This window comes from Cherax quadricarinatus, chromosome 58 (genome assembly GCF_038502225.1).
Source record: "Cherax quadricarinatus isolate ZL_2023a chromosome 58, ASM3850222v1, whole genome shotgun sequence".
NCBI lineage: Eukaryota > Metazoa > Arthropoda > Malacostraca > Decapoda > Parastacidae > Cherax > Cherax quadricarinatus.
In genome coordinates, this window is record NC_091349.1 from 10,041,645 (window position 1) to 10,052,054 (window position 10,410).

At 48.5% G+C, this 10,410-nt stretch overlaps 1 protein-coding gene across 2 annotated transcripts in view; it reads left to right on the plus strand.

Moving 5' to 3' along the window:
• The window catches only part of Utx (Utx histone demethylase), an 806,852-nt gene that overhangs the window by 42,394 nt on the left and 754,048 nt on the right, over window positions 1-10,410 (plus strand). The window lies entirely within an intron of this gene.

The window sequence follows — 10,410 nt, forward strand, 5'->3', positions numbered from 1 at the left end:
CATGATAAAATGATGATGGACTGACTTGTGCCGATCTTACTCTATCTCAGTTGAAGTACTTTCGTATTATTGTCCTCAGACTACTAGTTAATAGTCTAAAGTTGTAATGACTTCTTCCTTGATGGCAAACACCTTTGCCAGATCATCAGTTCTGTTATGCATCTGAAGGCCAATATGAGAGGGAATCCACACAAGGTTTATCCTGACTCCACTGATTACAATTCTACTGTACCTGCTATGTCTTCCTTCTGACACGAGCATGTTACAGGTGACGCCTAGGGAGTTAATGAATGACAGTGAATCACAATTAAGGTGTCATCTTAAGACATAGACACATTTGAGGAAAAGATTTATAGCAAGCAGTTCAGTTTGAAGGGTAGAAACCCAAATGTTGATGCATGCTACAAATTCTACATTGAGGTCATCGCTGTGTTTGACATAAACGGCATTACCAGCTGTACCAGTGCACTGGTGATCATAGCCGTCCGCATACATAATTTCTCTAATACACAAAGAGCACTGATCAACAACCAAAATGCTTCCGAGACTATAGTGTAGCAATTTCCAACTAGTTTTAGGTCACTGATAATGAATATCATGGTTAAAATTGTTAGCTCTACTTTTCAGTATACATCTACGTGTCACAACAGGTTCCAACAGGCTTGCGGCAGTGTGTTTCTTGCCACACTCACAGTCTCACTGCCCTTCATTATTGTTCCAGCAGTCATAGAAGCTGGTTGTGCTGTGCAAGTTTATATTTTGAGGTGAAAGGTAGGTGATTTTCTTAGCCAAACACTTCTTAAACATAAATATTCACTGAGCAAGCTATTGATATGCATGTGAGGCATAAATACTTCTGCTTAGCTGTCATGCTTTGTGTTATAATGATAAATTAATGAATAAATTTTCTGTTTACCTTCTAATTGTTGTTTTCTTTCAGATGCCTCGTACTTGTGTGAATAGGGCAGACAACTTCTGCTACATTTGTGGTGAGGTGACCTTTGCATCACAGAAGCGCTGTGTAACTGCTATGGTTAGAAAGGCATATCACCTGTATTTTGGATGCAAGATTGGTGACCAGGATAAGATCTAGGCTCCACACATACGCTGCAACAATTGTGCTACTAACCTTCGCCAATGGTTGAACAGGAAGAGGAAAGGAATGCCTTTTGCTGTGCCAGTGACATGGTGGGAGCCAACAGACCATACCAACAATTGTTATTTCTGCATGGTACCTCCAGTACAAAGGGGCTTGTCAAAGGAAAAAAGGGTCCATTGAATATCCAAACATTCCATCAGTTATTCGCCCAGTTCAACATGGAGAAGGTCTACTTGTTCCTGATGCACCAACTTCGGTATCCTTCGAGTCAGGTGAAGAAAGTAGTGAGGAGGAAGAAGAGAAGGATGACAGTGCTGGATTACAGTGACCGAAACTTTGATGAAGCACACTCCTCTAGGCCACATCTCATAACAAGAGGAACTCCATGACCTTGTCAGGGATCTGCAACTACCCAAAAAATAAGGCAGAGCTGCTAGGCTCTCATCTTCGTGACCGTCAGCAGCAATTCAACGATTTCTTCATAATGGAAGGTGATTTAGTGGCTTGCAACAATATTAATGGTCTGATGGAAGCACTTGGCATCGACTACGAACCCAGTCACTGGAAGCTGTTCATAGATTCATCAAAAACGAGTCTAAATAATGCATCAGTTCCTGTGGGCTATGCACCACATACGAAAGAAACTTATGAGAATAGAAAGCATAGGTTGCAATACACGACATATGATGAACATCATTGGCAGCTCTGTGGTGACTTAAAAGTTGTTGCTCTTGTGATGGGGTTGCAGGGCGGATACACCAAGTTCTGCTGCTTTCTCTGTGAATGGAACAGCCGTGCAAGAGGTTCCCACTACGTCAGGAGAGACTGGCCACCTCGTCAGTCATTGAAGCCTGGGATGAAAAATGTTCAACATCCACCTCTCATTGAACCAAATACAATTTTGTTACCACCACTACACATAAAACTGGGGCTCATGAAAATCTTTGTAAAAGCTATGGACAAATTCGGTCAGGGACTCAAGTATTTAACATCAAACTTCCCCTCACTGAGCGACGCTAAAATAAGAGAGGGAGTCTTCAATGGTCCTCAGATTCGAGAGCTTCTTAAAGATGGTGACTTTGAATCAGACCTTCATGGAGAGGAGAAAGCTGCTTGGGAAGCATTCAAGTTAGTGGCGAGGGGATTTCTGGGAAACAGAAGGAAGGCAACTATGAAGAATTGGTGGAAAACCTCATCAAGGCTTGTAAGAACATGGGATGTAACATGTCACTTAAAATCCACTTTTTGGACTCACATTTAAACTTTTTTCCCGAACTGTGGGACAGTTAGTGACGAACATGGTGAAAGGTTTCACCAAGATATTTCAACCATGGAAAAATGGTACCAGGGAAAATGGGGCCTTACCTTTGAAAAGCTTCAAGAGTTAATTAATCTACTCTCTGAGCCCGGCCATGGGCCAGGCTCGTCTGGTCCTTACCTGGTCAACCAGGCTGTTGCTGCTGAAGGCCCACTGCCCCACATGTCCATAACAGCCTGGTTGATCTGGCACCTGGTGAAGATACAAGAATCCTTGCAGACTATTGCTGGACATTGGCAAGAAATGATTCTTCAGCCCACTATAAGCATCGGGCAAAAAGGCAGAGAGTAGGTACGGATTAGGGTTTAAATTATACTGACACGTATTGTACGCTATAATAAATAATCAAATATTACATGCCTCGTATTTTTAAACCTACAGCGAATAAGGATTTTTCAAGCTGATATTTGGATTCAGGACCTGAAAATACGTAAGAATTAACTAATCTCATTTTAGAAGCATACAACTTTTGAAAAATTGTTGACCAGTTTAATCCGCACACACAAGAGAGAAAGGCTTATGACGACGTCTCGGTACGACTTGGACCATTCACAAGGCGGACCGAAACGTCGTCATAAGTTTTCCTCTCCCCTATGTGCGGGTTATTGGTATATTGTTCCAGTCAGGGTATTGTGCTTTTTTGTTCTTCATAATTTGTCTTAAAGAATGTCGTGTGACTAAGGCAGCGGTACAATTTAAAATATGTTGCTTAGCTTCATTATGAAGCTTTGATTATGATTTAATAAGGTTATTTGGAATCAAGTGAAGGATATTAATTTGGAAAGAGATAATTTCTCATAGGCAGAGAAGTGTCGTTGTTATATTACCTGACATAGATCATATACCTAATTTATTAGGTATATGTTAGTTGCAGTTTTTATCCGTCTGAAAAAGTGATTACCTTTTGGTAAAGTTATGGAATGCTTCTGTATGGGTTTGCCCAAGCATGTTATTATCAGTGAGTGTGGCTCTTTCACTGATTTGATCTTTGATGTTTGTGATGTAAAGTTCTTTCTGCATATTTATTATTTTAGTAGTACATGGACAATCCTAGGATGATCCTCATCGCTTCTTTCTGGAATTTTTCAAGCTCTCGGAAGCTTTGTAGGTAGGGTTGCAGTGTAATCAGCTTGTGAGCTGATAGAACCAAAATGAATCATTTTTACTACTCACAGTTTTTAAGCTACTCAGAGTGCTCACTTGAATGACGTTACGTGGCATTTGGGAAGAGACAGTGTGAAACAAAGCAGATATTTTGAAACGGAAGATGGGGAAAGAAGCGGACACTCGGAGTAATACTAGTTAACATAGACTACCACAGTACTCGTCATAATTCTCTTTCTCATTCTCGTATCCCTCATAGTCAAGGACATAAGTCATAGCACTATATCCTTTGCAGATGATACTAGAATTTGTATGAGAGTGGCATCCATTGAGGATACTGCAAACCTCCAAGCTGATGTGACCCAGGTCTTATAGTGAGCCACAGAAAACAATATGATGTTCACTGAGGACAGTTTTCAGTTACTCCTCTATGGGAAAAAATTAAGAATTAAAAATTGACAGGGATATAAGGCGAATTCGAACCAATCAGCAAAGTGAAAGAGGAACGTGAGGGACTTGGGAGTGATTATGTTAGAAGACCCCATGTTTCAAGGATCACAACAGTGCTACTGTCACAAAAGCTAGGGAATTGAAAGGCTGGATACACAGAGCCTTCAAAACAAAAGATGTCAAGCCATTGATGATACCCTTTAGGGCACTTGTTCTCTCTACACTAAAATCTTTCTGTATACTTAAAAACCCTTTTAAGGCAGGAGAAATTGCAGATATGGAGATTATGCAGATAACCTTCACTACCTGTATAAACTCTGTTAAGGACCTAAATTATTGGAATTGCTTGAGGGCCCTTGAACTGTACTCATATCAGTGCCTCGGTCTTATAGAACTGTACTCAGAAGACAGTGAAAGATGAAGTAATCAGTCCCTCTCAGTCTCGCAAAACTGTACATAAAAGACCCGTGTAAGTGTCAACTCTACAGTGTCAGTGTCAAATCTACAATGTTAGACTGGATTGGTCCCAAATCTTTACAACGAAATCATTACCTTCTAGAGGAAGGGACTCGGCAAACAGTGCAAAACACCTCCCGTGAAACTCAGAAATTCCATGAGTACACTAAGAGATAACACAATAAGTGCAGAGATCAAGACTTTTCAACAGCCTCCTTTCATACCCTTGCTGTTTTGAGGGTCTTGATGATAAGCCCCTGATCAGCCAGGCTGTTTACTGCGTGTGACTAGCATGAACAATCTTATTGATCCGGCCGTCGAACAGAAGGCCTGATCTGGGACCGGGCCGCGGGGGCGGTGACACCCGTAATGAACTACAGGTAAGTTTCAGGTTACAGGTGAATTAGTAGGGTCTATACAGTGACTGGAAAACAGGAGATAATCAGATTTGATCCAAGGAAGGAAATGATAATTCAAATAAGATGGATTAGGAGCCCCGCAGCAGTATCAAGGCATCTCTTGAGGGGAAGTTAATCTAGAGACAATAAGTGAGAAAGAGCGATGTAATGAGCGGAGGCTTGGTCTAGGTGCAGGGGTGGGGTGACGGGGGAGCCGAGGGTCCCCTTGACCCCGACACAGCAGGAATAGCTGGGGTATTATGTGGGGGGGGGGCGCTCGGAAGAAAAAAGGAAGAGGGAGAAGCAAAAGAATAAGACGGGGTAAAGGAAAGGAGGAAGAGGGATGAGATGGGGAATATGGGCCGGAGAGAGGAGAGGGAGCGGGGAAGGAGAGAGATGAAGAAAAGGGGGTAGGGGAGAAGAGGGGAAGGGAGAGGAAAGAAGAGAAGGGGAGAAAAAAGAGGCGAGTCTTAGTGTTGAAAGTGAAAGTTTTAGCACCTGCTCCTCCCCCCTCTTACTCCATGCTGGTGTAGGGCTCTTGATCCAAGGAGTTATAGCTACCCTTCCCTGCCTAGGATCAAGCCTAATTGCCTTCCAGTCCTCAGGCTCTGTATGACCCATACGGGCATAGAGCTTCCCCATGAAGATAATAATCATCGTTTCCCAAATTACATTGTTTGGCTTTGTTAGTTGACTGCTGGTAGCTCTATGATGTAAATAATATCATTGCTCGTAGCTCTGCAGAATATATCTCTAGTATCTGAAGTACAGGTTAAGTACTTTATATTTTTAATATATATTCTCACAGTTGTATACCCCTGGTTGCATATACGTTAGGAATACGTATACACATTTGGGTGTATACAGAGATTTGACATCTTTTGGAGTATACACGCCTAGTTACACACTTGGTGTATATACACTGAGTTATACATTTTTTGGTGTATATATATATACTGCGATATACATTTTTTGGCGTAAATACACCGGGAATTACACACATCTTCGTGTATTTACATTCACTGATTCACATTTGGATGTGCATGCACGGAGATATACATATCTTTAGATGTATTTCCGGTGAGATGTACACACCTCTGAGTGTATATTCACTGTGTATTTGTCTCTTCGTGTTCTTGGTGTAGGTCTACCGAATCGTCCTGCAAATGGAGCAACGTTCATTTTACGTTCCTCCCCAGGCCTTCGTCACCCACCGTAAGAACGTTCCACCCCCAACAATCTGTCACCCACCGTAAGAACGTTCTTCCCCAGCCCTCCGTCACCCACCATAAGAACGTTCTTCCCCAGCCCTCCGTCACCCACCATAAGAACGTTCTTCCCCAGCCCTCCGTCACCCACCATAAGAACGTTCTTCCCCAGCCCTCCGTCACCCACCATAAGAACGTTCTTCCCCAGCCCTCCGTCACCCACCATAAGAACGTTCTTCCCCAGCCCTCCGTCACCCACCATAAGAACGTTCTTCCCCAGCCCTCCGTCACCCACCATAAGAACGTCCTTCCCCAGCCCTCCGTCACCCACCATAAGAACGTTCTTCCCCAGCCCTCCGTCACCCACCATAAGAACGTTCTTCCCCAGCCCTCCGTCACCCACCATAAGAACGTTCTTCCCCAGCCCTCCGTCACCCACCATAAGAACGTCCTTCCCCAGCCCTCCGTCACCCACCATAAGAACGTTCTTCCCCAGCCCTCCGTCACCCACCATAAGAACGTTCTTCCCCAGCCCTCCGTCACCCACCATAACGTTCTTCCCCAGCCCTCCGTCACCCACCATAAGAACGTTCTTCCCCAGCCCTCCGTCACCCACCATAAGAACGTTCTTCCCAGCCCTCTGTCACCCACCATAAGAACGTTCTTCCCCAGCCCTCCGTCACCCACCATAAGAACGTTCTTCCCCAGCCCTCCGTCACCCACCATAAGAACGTTCTTCCCCAGCCCTCCGTCACCCACCGTAAGAACGTTCTTCCCCAGCCCTCCGTCACCCACCATAAGAACGTTCTTCCCAGCCCTCTGTCACCCACCATAAGAACGTTCTTCCCAGCCCTCTGTCACCCACCATAAGAACGTTCTTCCCCAGCCCTCCGTCACCCACCATAAGAACGTTCTTCCCCAGCCCTCCGTCACCCACCGTAAGAACGTTCTTCCCCAGCCCTCCGTCACCCACCATAAGAACGTTCTTCCCAGCCCTCTGTCACCCACCATAAGAACGTTCTTCCCAGCCCTCTGTCACCCACCATAAGAACGTTCTTCCCCAGCCCTCCGTCACCCACCATAAGAACGTTCTTCCCCAGCCCTCCGTCACCCACCGTAAGAACGTTCTTCCCCAGCCCTCCGTCACCCACCGTAAGAACGTTCTTCCCCAGCCCTCCGTCACCCACCATAAGAACGTTCTTCCCAGCCCTCTGTCACCCACCATAAGAACGTTCTTCCCCAGCCCTCCGTCACCCACCATAAGAACGTTCTTCCCAGCCCTCTGTCACCCACCATAAGAACGTTCTTCCCCAGCCCTCCGTCACCCACCATAAGAACGTTCTTCCCCAGCCCTCCGTCACCCACCATAAGAACGTTCTTCCCCAGCCCTCCGTCACCCACCATAAGAACGTTCTTCCCAGCCCTCCGTCACCCACCATAAGAACGTTCTTCCCCAGCCCTCCGTCACCCACCATAAGAACGTTCTTCCCCAGCCCTCCGTCACCCACCATAAGAACGTTCTTCCCAGCCCTCCGTCACCCACCATAAGAACGTTCTTCCCCAGCCCTCCGTCACCCACCATAAGAACGTTCTTCCCCAGCCCTCCGTCACCCACCATAAGAACGTTCTTCCCCAGCCCTCCGTCACCCACCATAAGAACGTTCTTCCCAGCCCTCTGTCACCCACCATAAGAACGTTCTTCCCCAGCCCTCCGTCACCCACCATAAGAACGTTCTTCCCAGCCCTCCGTCACCCACCATAAGAACGTTCTTCCCCAGCCCTCCGTCACCCACCATAAGAACGTTCTTCCCAGCCCTCCGTCACCCACCATAAGAACGTTCTTCCCCAGCCCTCCGTCACCCACCATAAGAACGTTCTTCCCCAGCCCTCCGTCACCCACCATAAGAACGTTCTTCCCCAGCCCTCCGTCACCCACCATAAGAACGTTCTTCCCCAGCCCTCCGTCACCCACCATAAGAACGTTCTTCCCCAGCCCTCCGTCACCCACCATAAGAACGTTCTTCCCAGCCCTCCGTCACCCACCATAAGAACGTTCTTCCCCAGCCCTCCGTCACCCACCATAAGAACGTTCTTCCCAGCCCTCCGTCACCCACCATAAGAACGTTCTTCCCCAGCCCTCCGTCACCCACCATAAGAACGTTCTTCCCCAGCCCTCCGTCACCCACCATAAGAACGTTCTTCCCAGCCCTCCGTCACCCACCATAAGAACGTTCTTCCCCAGCCCTCCGTCACCCACCATAAGAACGTTCTTCCCAGCCCTCCGTCACCCACCATAAGAACGTTCTTCCCAGCCCTCCGTCACCCACCATAAGAACGTTCTTCCCAGCCCTCCGTCACCCACCATAAGAACGTTCTTCCCAGCCCTCCGTCACCCACCATAAGAACGTTCTTCCCAGCCCTCCGTCACCCACCATAAGAACGTTCTTCCCAGCCCTCCGTCACCCACCATAAGAACGTTCTTCCCCAGCCCTCCGTCACCCACCATAAGAACGTTCTTCCCCAGCCCTCCGTCACCCACCATAAGAACGTTCTTCCCAGCCCTCCGTCACCCACCATAAGAACGTTCTTCCCAGCCCTCCGTCACCCACCATAAGAACGTTCTTCCCCAGCCCTCCGTCACCCACCATAAGAACGTTCTTCCCAGCCCTCCGTCACCCACCATAAGAACGTTCTTCCCAGCCCTCCGTCACCCACCATAAGAACGTTCTTCCCCAGCCCTCCGTCACCCACCATAAGAACGTTCTTCCCAGCCCTCCGTCACCCACCATAAGAACGTTCTTCCCCAGCCCTCCGTCACCCACCATAAGAACGTTCTTCCCAGCCCTCCGTCACCCACCATAAGAACGTTCTTCCCAGCCCTCCGTCACCCACCGTAAGAACGTTCTTCCCAGCCCTCCGTCACCCACCATAAGAACGTTCTTCCCAGCCCTCCGTCACCCACCATAAGAACGTTCTTCCCAGCCCTCCGTCACCCACCGTAAGAACGTTCTTCCCCAGCCCTCCGTCACCCACCATAAGAACGTTCTTCCCCAGCCCTCCGTCACCCACCATAAGAACGTTCTTCCCAGCCCTCCGTCACCCACCATAAGAACGTTCTTCCCCAGCCCTCCGTCACCCACCATAAGAACGTTCTTCCCCAGCCCTCCGTCACCCACCATAAGAACGTTCTTCCCAGCCCTCCGTCACCCACCATAAGAACGTTCTTCCCAGCCCTCCGTCACCCACCGTAAGAACGTTCTTCCCAGCCCTCCGTCACCCACCATAAGAACGTTCTTCCCAGCCCTCCGTCACCCACCATAAGAACGTTCTTCCCAGCCCTCCGTCACCCACCATAAGAACGTTCTTCCCAGCCCTCCGTCACCCACCATAAGAACGTTCTTCCCCAGCCCTCCGTCACCCACCATAAGAACGTTCTTCCCAGCCCTCCGTCACCCACCATAAGAACGTTCTTCCCAGCCCTCCGTCACCCACCATAAGAACGTTCTTCCCCAGCCCTCCGTCACCCACCATAAGAACGTTCTTCCCAGCCCTCCGTCACCCACCATAAGAACGTTCTTCCCAGCCCTCTGTCACCCACCATAAGAACGTTCTTCCCAGCCCTCCGTCACCCACCATAAGAACGTTCTTCCCCAGCCCTCCGTCACCCACCATAAGAACGTTCTTCCCAGCCCTCCGTCACCCACCATAAGAACGTTCTTCCCAGCCCTCCGTCACCCACCATAAGAACGTTCTTCCCAGCCCTCTGTCACCCACCATAAGAACGTTCTTCCCCAGCCCTCCGTCACCCACCATAAGAACGTTCTTCCCAGCCCTCCGTCACCCACCATAAGAACGTTCTTCCCCAGCCCTCCGTCACCCACCATAAGAACGTTCTTCCCAGCCCTCCGTCACCCACCATAAGAACGTTCTTCCCCAGCCCTCCGTCACCCACCATAAGAACGTTCTTCCCAGCCCTCCGTCACCCACCATAAGAACGTTCTTCCCAGCCCTCCGTCACCCACCATAAGAACGTTCTTCCCCAGCCCTCCGTCACCCACCATAAGAACGTTCTTCCCAGCCCTCCGTCACCCACCATAAGAACGTTCTTCCCCAGCCCTCCGTCACCCACCATAAGAACGTTCTTCCCAGCCCTCCGTCACCCACCATAAGAACGTTCTTCCCAGCCCTCCGTCACCCACCATAAGAACGTTCTTCCCCAGCCCTCCGTCACCCACCATAAGAACGTTCTTCCCAGCCCTCCGTCACCCACCATAAGAACGTTCTTCCCCAGCCCTCCGTCACCCACCATAAGAACGTTCTTCCCAGCCCTCCGTCACCCACCATAAGAACGTTCTTCCCAGCCCTCCGTCACCCACC